Raw genomic sequence first — 10786 nt, 5'->3', positions numbered from 1 at the left:
CGTGATGGGGCAAGACAGGGCAAAGATTCCCCCATCTTGGATTCTTGCTGAGGCTTTCTATGTTTAGTGAGACTCAAATCTCCTTGATGGAGAATTCCACGGAAAACTACCCAATTCTGTTCTAGGACCTGAAAAGGCCAGAATGTCCTAGCACATTTATCTTAGCTTCTGTTACAACTGCTCGCTTCAAACTGCCTGCGCTGTGAAGCCCCTGCTCCAGCTGCTGAGTGAGATGCCTGGCTGAGGTCTCTGCCTCTGGACACTAGGGGACACACCTAGGTCCCTGAACACTTACATGTGTTCCCATCCAGCTGGCATAAAGACTTTCAGTTGGCTATACACTGTCTGAATGGTCATCTCTGATGGGTTTGGGTCCTGTTTCTGGGATCTTGGTAGGATCTCCAAATGTTGTGGGTAGACACCAGAGATGACCAGATGATGATCATCTTCTTCTTCTTCCTCTTCTTCTTCTTCTTCTTCTTCTTCTTCTTCTTCTTCTTCTTCTTCTTTCTTCTTCCTCTTCCCCTTCCTCCTCCTCCTCTTCCCCCTCCTCCTCCTTCTTCTTCACAGAGTTTCTCTATGTAACAGTCCTGGCTGTACTGGAACTTACTCTGTAGACCAGGCTGGCCTCAAACTCAGAGGTCCGCCTGCCTCTGCCTCCCGAGAGCTAGGATTAAAGGCATGCACCACCACCCAGTGAAAATCTTTATTCTAACAGGCTGAGACCACACTTAAGTGTTTGGGTATACAAAGGGGTTTGGAGGAGGCAGATGGCTAGAATAAAAACTTTCAGTTGGTTCTACACTATGTCTGAGTGGTCATCTCTGGAGAGTTCCCTATAACATCACTTCTATTACTAGGCATTGAAGGACACACTGGCATCACCATCTAAGCTCAGATCCTGCACCTTTGTGTTGCTGTACAATGTAAGTCATTTTACTGGGCGTCAAGAGTCCCGAGAGGGCTGGAGAGCTGGCTCAGTGGTTAAGAGCACTGGCTTCTCTTCCAGATGATCCAGGTTCAATTCCCATCACCCACATGGCAGCTTACAACTGTCCCTAACTCCAGTTCCAGGGGATCTGACACCTTCTCATAAACATATATGCAAGCAAAACACCAATGCACATGGAATAGAAATAAAGCTAAAAAAGCAAAACAAAAGTTAAAAAGTCCCAAGAGAGAAGAATCAAGCCTTAAGCATACATGGGTGCATTAGTCAAGGTCCTAAAGGAACAGGACTATTTATATATGGGATTTATTATTCAACTATGTCTTCTGACAAAGGCCAAGGGTCATTTGTTCAGCCCATAAGACTGGATATCACAGCAGTACCAGTCTGGGGCTGGAGTCCCGGAGAATCCCTAGAGAGCTGCTAGTTTGCAGTCCATGTTGGCATTCTGAAGAATTGGGGTTCCAACACCAGCAAAGGAATGCCTCAGCTTTAAGGTCTGTCTGGACTGCTTATCCAGACCCTCCCCCAAAATAAGAAGCAAAAAGAGGACTGGGATGAAACTCAGTAAAAGAACACCACCCCCCAGGCCCTGGGTTCAGTTCCCAATGCCACCAAAATGAGTAAATCAATCACTTATAACACTTTTAAATGAAAACCCAGAACTGAGCCCCTTTTTGGCAATTTTTGAGTCTTTTCCCCCCCTCTTTCTATCATTCCTGAATTAGTCACTGGGGCCTGGGACAATGATTCTCTGTTGGTCCAAGCCTGTTCCTAGAGTTGACCCACCAGCGGAGACTGGAGTAGCTTACCAAGGAAACTCTCTAGAGTTGACCCCCCAGCGGAGATTGGAGTAGCTTACCAAGGAAACTCTCTAGAGTTGACCCACCAGCGGAGATTGGAGTAGCTTACCAAGGAAACTCTCTAGAGTTGACCCACCAGCGGAGATTGGAGTAGCTTACCAAGGAAACTCTCTAGAGTTGACCCACCAGCGGAGATTGGAGTAGCTTACCAAGGAAACTCTCTATTCTGTTGCCAGGGAAAAGGAAATGTTTGTGACAAACAACAAGTCTAACAAAACTCTGAAGGACTGGGAAAACCTTCCAAGCCTAGGTCTCCTTGCATGTTGCTGATGCTTGGTGACACTAACTATAAGTTCAGTCAGCTCATGCTTCCCTCTAGGAGCAACTGTGAGGTCCTAGGGAGATCAAAAGCCATGGTATTAGCTTATACCGAGGTACTGCCAGGCAGGCCCTGCGTGAGGCAACGCCTTTCTATCTTTATTTTCACTTGCAGATAAAAGGCAGCCTGGGAGAGGTTACAAGGCTCGAACCCTGTCACAGGGCCAGGAAGGGTGGAGCTGGCATTGAAAGCAGTGCCCTCAAGCATGAAGCTATATATAAACTGTAAATAATTTTACAGGCATAAGGGATTATTAGTAACGGCCTGGGCTGTTAATAATAGTAATTTTTTTAAAACCCTGAAAGGGAAATTCAAATAAATTCAAACAAATGTTTGTTTAGCACCTACTATGGGCTCCCCAGGGGCTCTGAAGGAGACACGTAACTAACTGGGAAACAGGTTCACTCTAATCTGTAGAACCATAAACAGGCCCCACGGGGTGTGGAAAAGGAAGGCCAGGAGGGCTTAGAAGGCACTCTTGGAAGAAATGTGTGTGTGTGTGTGTGTGTGTGTGTGTGTGTGTGTGAGAGAGAGAGAGAGAGAGGTTCCTTAGACTGGTCTAAAGAGTTCTTAGATAAGGGTTCAGTTCAGTCTTTCTATGCAAAACAACTTTCACACCAGCAGGAGCTTCAAAAGTGATTGACTAAGTAGAGAGCAGCAGTTACCATGGGAACAGAGGCATGCTCTGTCATTTGTGAGCATCCCTGGCTTCTAGCTGTCTAGCCGAGGCCAGGAGGCAGCAGGGGAGGTGGGGTGGGGGTGGGGTGGGGTGGAGAGGGAGGCTGGGCTGCGGTGTCCCTTAGAAGAAAAGAAGATTGCTGCCCTGGGGCTGTGAGTCTCTAACGGGAAGGCGGGGCTGACACCTGGGCCTGGGAAGATTAGCAAGTGAAAGCCTCTGTCTCCTTACAAACCTCCTGAAGGAACCCTAGCAGGCCTGGGAACTCAGGGAGGGACTGAGAAGGACAGGCTCAAGAGTGGATTCCAGGTAAGCAATTGCTCACCGTGAATGTTAGCGTGCAGGGTAGCTTTCCCGGGCCTGTATCAGTCAGTCCCAGGCCTAGTCAATCCTCCAATGTCTCAGAGGGGTATTGGTTTGTCATCCTTCACATGCAGAGGGGACACTGTAAGTGAAACCTCAGTTGACAGGCCTGGCGACAGGAGGCACCGTGAGAGTCTTACAAAGCGGCCCTGGGGATGAGGGAGGCCTAGGGTCAAATGTGAGCTTTGACACTGTTAGCTGTTTGAGTTGGGATGAACCGCCTACCTTTTTTGTGTTTCTTGGTTTGCTTTTCTGGGGGATACAGGTGATAATAATTTTGCCTAGTTCCTAGAACTGTGTGAGGACCAAGAGAGGTGGCTGGTTTATGAAGAGCCATGCAGACATTCAGTTCCTGGCACATTCAACAAATGTTAGCTATTAAATTACCATTGCTTGTGTGTGTGTGTGTGTGTGTGTGTGTGTGTGTGTGTGAGCGTGTATGCACATGTATGCATGTCTGTGTGAGTGCTTAAAATCTGTGTTGGTATGCTTGCAAGTACATGGGTGTACTTGTACATGTGCGTACCCGTGCATGTGGCGGTCAGAAGACAGCCTCAGGTCTGTTCTCAGGCACCCTTCTTTATGAATGTATGTTTGTACGTCCTTTTGACAGGCTCTCTCACTGGCCTGGAACTTACCAAGTAGACTGCCTGGCCAAGAAGCCCCAGGAACCCACATTTCTGCTTCTCCAGTGCTGGGATTCTAAGCATGTGCTGCTATGGGTGGCTTTTTTGTTTTGTTTTTTTTTTTATATAAATAGGTTCTGGAGATCAAGCTCAGGTTCCAGTGCTCGCAAGGCAAGCGCTGTACTGACTGAGCTTTCTCCCCAGCTGGTACTATTGCTTCTGGATGTCAACTGGGTATGAATTCAGAGTCCTCTGCCCCTTGTAAGACCTCCTTGTAGCTTGTGCTAACAGCCTGCTTCAAGTAAGGTCGGTGACAACGATGAAAACAGAGATGACATCTTCCATGTGCCCAAGAACTGTTCTGTAGGGGGAACGTGGTTTGTACTGAATGCCAGCCTTCAGCATTTAATTATAGGCAGTTCAACCCATTGAAAATTTGGGGGGAGGAAAACAATGGGACCTTGGCAATGCAATACCTTAGTATTCTGTGTGTGTGTGTGTACACACGTATGCTCATGCATACAGGTCTTTGTTTATGGAGGTCAGTGGTCAATATGAGATTTTGGGGGTGGGTTCTGAGACAGTTTCTCCATGAAACAGCCCTGGCTGTTATGGAACTCACTTTGTAGACCAGGCTGGCCTCGAACTCACTGAGATCTACCTGTCTCTGCCTCCCAAGTGCTGGGATTAAGGGCATGTGCCATTACTCTGGCTCAACATCAGATATTTTGCTCAACTACTTTCTACCCTATTTTTTGAGACAGGGTCTCTCCCCAAGGACCTGGAGATCCTCCCGTCTCTGCCTTGCTAGCACTGAGACCACAGGTATGCGCTAACATGACAGTTTTCATTTTTTGAAACTATTATTTTTATTTTTTAAAGTGAGTTACCATCTAGTGATAACTTAGGTTCTCATGCTTTATAGACTGAGTCATTTTCCCAGCCTGGTATTCTTTTTCACTTTTCTGAAATTGTGAAGCTTTTGGGCTGGGGGGCTGGGACAGGTTGGGAACTGGGGGACCAGAAGACAGCCTGTCAACCTCTTTTTTTTTCTGGGGGAGCCTTTGATTTGTCTTGATAACCCCAGTCTCTGTTTCCCAGGGATTTTACCTTTTTATGAGAGAGAGAGAGAAAGAGAGAGAGGGAATGTGTGTATGTGCACAAGAAAACTTTGGCTGACCATCGAGGATGGTGGCTTCCAGACATCAAAGTGGGCAGAGCCCCGGATGGATGGGCTGGAGGCAGGCCTGAGTCCCTTTAGGCTTTCCTTCCGAGGCTGGCAGAGGCCCCGGCGGGAACTTCTAAGAGTCCAGAGAACAAGTCCTTTCATGTGGCCTCCCTTTGAGCTGGCCTCTGGGTGGGGTCGGGGTCGGTGGGTGGAGGGTGGGGTGCGTTTGGAGAGGTGAGGCCACAGTCAGGTTGGGAAAACAGATTGGGCAGTGGCTGCGAGCACAGGGCGCCCATTGTGCAGCGAGCCCTAGCTTTCAATAACTGGCTCTGAAGAATGTTTCATTGAATACCGGAGAAAGGAGCCATTGAAATGCCTGGGGCTGGGCTCCACGAAGGGTTAAAGACAGGGGCTAAGTAGCTGGGGCTTTTGCTGTTCCTGACTTAGATAGGTGCTCCATACATGGATCCTGACCATTAAGATAGGACTCAGGGAGACCACTCCGAGGGCAGGAAGCAAGGGTCAAGAGAACGTGAATTCCCCCAGAAATGCTAACGGGTATCTTCTTATAGGGGACGAAGCCCCTTTCTTCCATGAGCCACCTTGTCCAAGTAATATTTAGTAAGCATCTGGCCCCCAAGATGCCCTGTGGGGTTGCCTTCTGGGGACAGTGGCGTGCACACGTACACGCGCACACGCACGCACGCACGCACACGCACGCACGCACAAGGACTTTTCTGAGAGGCACTTACCAGGTACTCCGCCACTCTCTCCATGACACAGCCAACATGGCTTAAACCATCCGTTGTCTTTCTAGTGTTCATTAACTATTGCAATTACCATCGTCCTCCTAGAGAGTGTGGACAGTGTAGTAAGAACAGCAGTCACTAAAGCAGGTGACCCTCTTTGGAGGGTCTTTCTCCAGAAGGAGTTGCTGGTTAGGAGGTCATGGCTGGGCTGACAGAGGGCACCAGAATTGGGGTGCAGTAGCCTTAAACTCAGGACATTATGCATTGTTCCCAGCTCTGGAGGAGTGTATAACCAGAGGTGTGTGGACAGTTTTGAGCTGTGGTCACCTGTATGGAGGCTAAGAAAGAACAGGAAGAAGGTAGATGACCCGGATGGATGCACAATGCTGGCTTGCTGTGAATAACCGCATTTGCCACAATGGTGCAGCTTCTTGGTGGCCACAGAACCCTTGGAGGACTTTACTGTCCCCAGAGCCCCAGTCTGCCGGGAGGATGCCTCACAACTGAAAGGGAGCTTTGACTTACATATTAAACTTACAGTATTAAACATTCTGGATTAAATTCCGTAAAAGAACAGACCAGGGGCCTGGGAGATGTCTTACTTGGTAAAAGTCCTTGCCATACAAGCACGAGGATCTGAACTGGATCTCCAGGACCCGTGTTAAAAAAGCTGGGCATGGTGGTGCTCTCGTGATCTGCTAGGAGGCAGAGCCAGCAGGATCCTTGAGAATCACTAGTCAGCAAGCCTAACCGCTTCAAAGAACAAGGTGGATAGTGTCCTGAGGACACACGCCACACACACGCACACAATGAGGCATTTCAAATCCCCGCGCCATCAGTTCCTCTGTGCCAGGTGGTGACTGGGTGAGGTCCCCGGGTCCCTGGGTCTCTTTGCTATAGCACCATGGGCTCCAAAATTTCCAGACTTTTGGAACTCACCTGTCTGATTTTGTTTATTCTTGTATTTCTCTCTAATGCATTTCTGGGTGCTTATGTTGCTATAAAATAGGCAGTCACCTCCAGCCACTTTTACATATGTCCTCTGAGCTGCATATGATACTCAAGGACGGGGAATAAAATGATGTCCTTGCAAGAATTGTGTACAAAGTAAGAGGCAGGGGCTTAGAGCAAGGAAGGCTTGAGGGGTTCCCTTCCCAAGTAAGGGATTGGACTCTGTGATATTTCTGCTGTAAGTCATGTAAGTCTCTGATTAGTCCAGCCTTTCAAATGCCCTTCGGTGAGCCAATGTCAGCATGCATAATTAGTGGACGGTGCCTTTGGCAAGGACCATAACCAGAAAGCTATATCTAGCTGTGTATAAACCAAGATCATTTTGGCTCAAAGGTGGCTAAATATACCTATCTATCTATCTATCTATCTATCTATCTATCTATCTATCTATTCACATGCATGCATGCTGTGTATGAGCATGTGTACATACAATGACAGTCACAAAATAGACTCATCTTGTCTTTTACTTTATTACCTCTGCACCCTAAGAAGATGCCTTGGAGACAAAGGACTAGGATAATGACACTATTGAGCTGGAAAGTCCTTTCAAAGCCCACTCATAGGGCTTTCCATTTTGATTCAGGAATCTCACTTCTAGCCAGGTGGGCATCTTACTCCTCTCTTGCTTAGATCCGGGAATGGGGAACTCACTTTTTTTTTTTTTCTGAGTCTAACTTCATGGGTGGAAATGAAATCTCTGACAGCTAGGAAGTAACAGAGCGACACCCCTGCCATGTCTGATCTGCATTTCGTGGGAAGATGTTAAGTTTCTTGCAGTGTTTTGATGTGGATGTCTTGTAGGGGGTAAGGGATAAGAACATGGGAATTATGTGAATGGGAGGCCGCTATTACCTGAGTGAGGTGGGCATCCATGAAGGCAGCCATAGGAAGTAGCTAGGTCTGGAGGCATCAGAAGGTGCCAAGTCTGTCTGGGCGGTGGTGGCGCACGCCTTTAATGCCAGTACTTGGGAGGCAGAAACAGATGGATCTCTGAGTTCGAGGCCAGCCTGCTCTACGAAGTGAGTTCTAGGACAGCCAGAGCTGTTGCACAGAGAAACCCTTTCTCTCAGACAAGAACAAAAAACCAGCAACAGCAACAAAAAAGAATGTGCAAAGTCTGAATTAAAGATACCTTAATATACTGTGGTGTGTGTGTGTGTGTGTGGAGAGAGAGAGAGAGAGAGAGAGAGAGAGAGGAGAGAACTGATGGACTTCGTCCCAGGAAAGAGGGCAAGTACCCTGGGAAAGACACAAAAGATAACCAGCTCATCTTGAAAGCCACATGACCTGGATCTGCATTATACTCTGTGTTTATTTCCACCCTGTGGTCTCTGAGCGTTTGGAAAAGTCTGCTCGAAATGTTCCAGCCTGGCAGCTTAGTAATGGTAGTCAATGGTATTTATTTCCCCAGAGCTTTGGTGGGGAACGATGACTTCTGAGACACACTCTAGGTTTTAGGGATTACCAAAAGACTCCTAAAAGAAATATGAATATTGAGAAGCAAGAATTGGGCCCTGGCGGTGATCTGCCAGCCTCTCTTCACTGGCCACTCACCCCATTGCTGGTGTCCTTTTGTTAAGCAAGCTGCCAGCGTGCTGAAGAAAGTCATCCCTTAAGTTGGCCTGGAATCTGTCTCCGCGTGACTTTAGCCACAAGAGTCAGTTCTCTAGAGTAGGGAGCAGAACTAACTGTTAACCAGCCACAGCCACTGAATGCTGACTCTGAGCAGGACACATCACGGAACGTGGTAGAGTGTCTCATTGGTGTGAGTATCCCATTTCACAGATGGAGACACTGATAGGCAGGAACAGCAGATAACTTGTCGAGGCTAGACTTCAAATAAGTGGCAGGATTTGAACTTAAACAGTCTGATGTTAGGGCCACGGCCTTGTCCCCTAAAATACGGTCTTATATGACAGCTCCATGGAGATATGCAATCTATGATCCTATCCTTTTAGGCCATTTTGTGGGGACAGAATAAAACTTCAGCCTGTTCGCCCTGCCGTCTCTCTTTATGTGTGAGCAGGGGGAAGGCCGCCTTGGCCAGTGGTCTGGGGACAAATGTAGAGACTGCTAAGCCCTGGTCTCTGTGACCTCTAATGACCTGCCTGTCTCACCTTGTCACCCAGGACAACCTCCCTGAAGCCTCCGGAAACACCATTTTAGCAACCCTCCCCTCAGGAGGCTGTACTTTTCCTGTCTGTCTTCAACATTTCTTTTGCCAGAACAACAGGCTGCTTTCCCTTCTGATAAATCTGGTCACCCTAAATATGGGGCTTGGAGCACACAGGAGCGCTGGCCCCACGCAGCCCTCATTTCCAAATGCAGATTCACATTGGGCTGCTATTTTGGAGGTCTGGTTTCCTTCCACACACAGTGGTTTTCAGTAAGAGAGGAGGAATCTTGGCAGGGAAAAGGTGCTAGGCGGGAAGACGTACCTGGGAGTCTTTGTCCCTAAGATCCCGGCCCTCTAGATGATCACATAAAGGTCACACAACAGAGGGAGATTTGGCATTGTACATCCCCTTTGTTGGCCAGTGGGGTCCATGTCAAACAGCTGAAGTCCTAGGAACAAAGAAGCAGCCTAAACACCAGCAAGAGGATGGCTCAGCAGGTAAAGGCCCTTGTCACCTAGCCACAAGCCCAATGACCTCAGTTTGACTCCCACAAGCTGTCTTCTGCTCTCCACGCAAGGGTCATGGCAATCTCCGACCCATCCATATACATACTCATAGAGAACTAACGAAATAAACAAATACAAATGAAAAATGGAAACTTATGCCGAGCCACATTAGGGTCCCGGTTCCCCCAAAAGTACATTACCACTGTTGTGTCCAAAATGACAGTCTGTGGCTGTCAGGGAAATAGAAGGATTGCTGGAGGAGACAAAAGCGTTCTCTCAGCGTTCCTTAGAAACCTGTGAAATGGGTTTTTGTCTGCCAGGAAGGGCCACTTCCTTCTCTCCCCTGCCTGTGATGAACGGAACGGGGCATCTGGTTCTCTACTGGCATATGCCTCCGGTAATATCAAAACCCTTGTTAACTTTCAGGCTCCTTCGGTCCCTATGAGCATATCAAAGCCACTGGGCTCTTCTGGCCCACAAGCCCCATTCTGGCTCTTCTTACCTCCCTGATTCCTCCTCCACTATGAGAGCTCCCAGGCTGTTCCAGTCCTGCCCCCCCTCCACCCTCTCCCATCCCAGCAGGTTTCTTTTATAACAAGTAAGGCTTGCTTCTTTTTGCCCCTGAGATGGCCCTGGCAGTCACCTTCTGCTGGCTTCAGTGCCCCCACCCCCAACCCTGTAGCCATGGAAGCTTTGGACTCCACCAAAGGGCTCTGGCTCTTCTTTTTCTACAACCTGAGAGAGAGGCACGCAGGGGTTTCATATTTACAATAAGCCTTTCTTCGCTTTGTCTGTGAAGTGGTCCAGTTCACTGCACCCAGCGGCTTACAAGCCAAAGTTACACACGGGCACATGGTGCTCAGCTGGGTTCGCTGTGGCCTAGACAGGACTTAAATCAGTTGCACTTAGCAATTGGAACAACTGTCCCTATCTCACCAGAACACTTGGCTTGACTCTGCCAGCTTACCTTCTCAGAGGGGAGTTGGCCTAGGTGATCCTCATTCACGCAACAGACAGGGTTGAGCTCCTACTGTGCACGGAGGGAACTTCTGGGTAGAAGATGCATACAACGCCTCTGCCATCTAGACCAGGGCGTGCACCCTACCAAGCACCCTACGACTAACTGGAAAGTGGTGTGAGGAAGGTGAAAAGTGGAGGGAAGGGAAGCTGGCAGAACCTGAAGGGAGCCGCCACTCAAGCGGTACCTTGTTAGCTCCTGGTCACCTCAGGACCTCGGTCTCTCCATCTCTAGAAATGACCTAGTTGGCTTGGAAAATAAACCCTTCTAGGGGTGGCATTCTTATGCTAAGACTCCATGATCAAGGAATGTCTGGCCGGAATTGTTCCACTGAATTCCAAGCAATCCCCCTCCCTTCTCTGGGTAGTCCTGGCCAGGAGCAGGCCTTGGAGCTGGCTGCCAGCCGCACGGAGCCTGGGCT

Source organism: Microtus oregoni, unplaced genomic scaffold (genome assembly GCF_018167655.1).
Source record: "Microtus oregoni isolate MIOR12 unplaced genomic scaffold, Mior012 000069F_ref0000032, whole genome shotgun sequence".
Classification (NCBI taxonomy): Eukaryota; Metazoa; Chordata; class Mammalia; order Rodentia; family Cricetidae; genus Microtus; species Microtus oregoni.
This window is presented reverse-complemented; position numbering follows the sequence as displayed.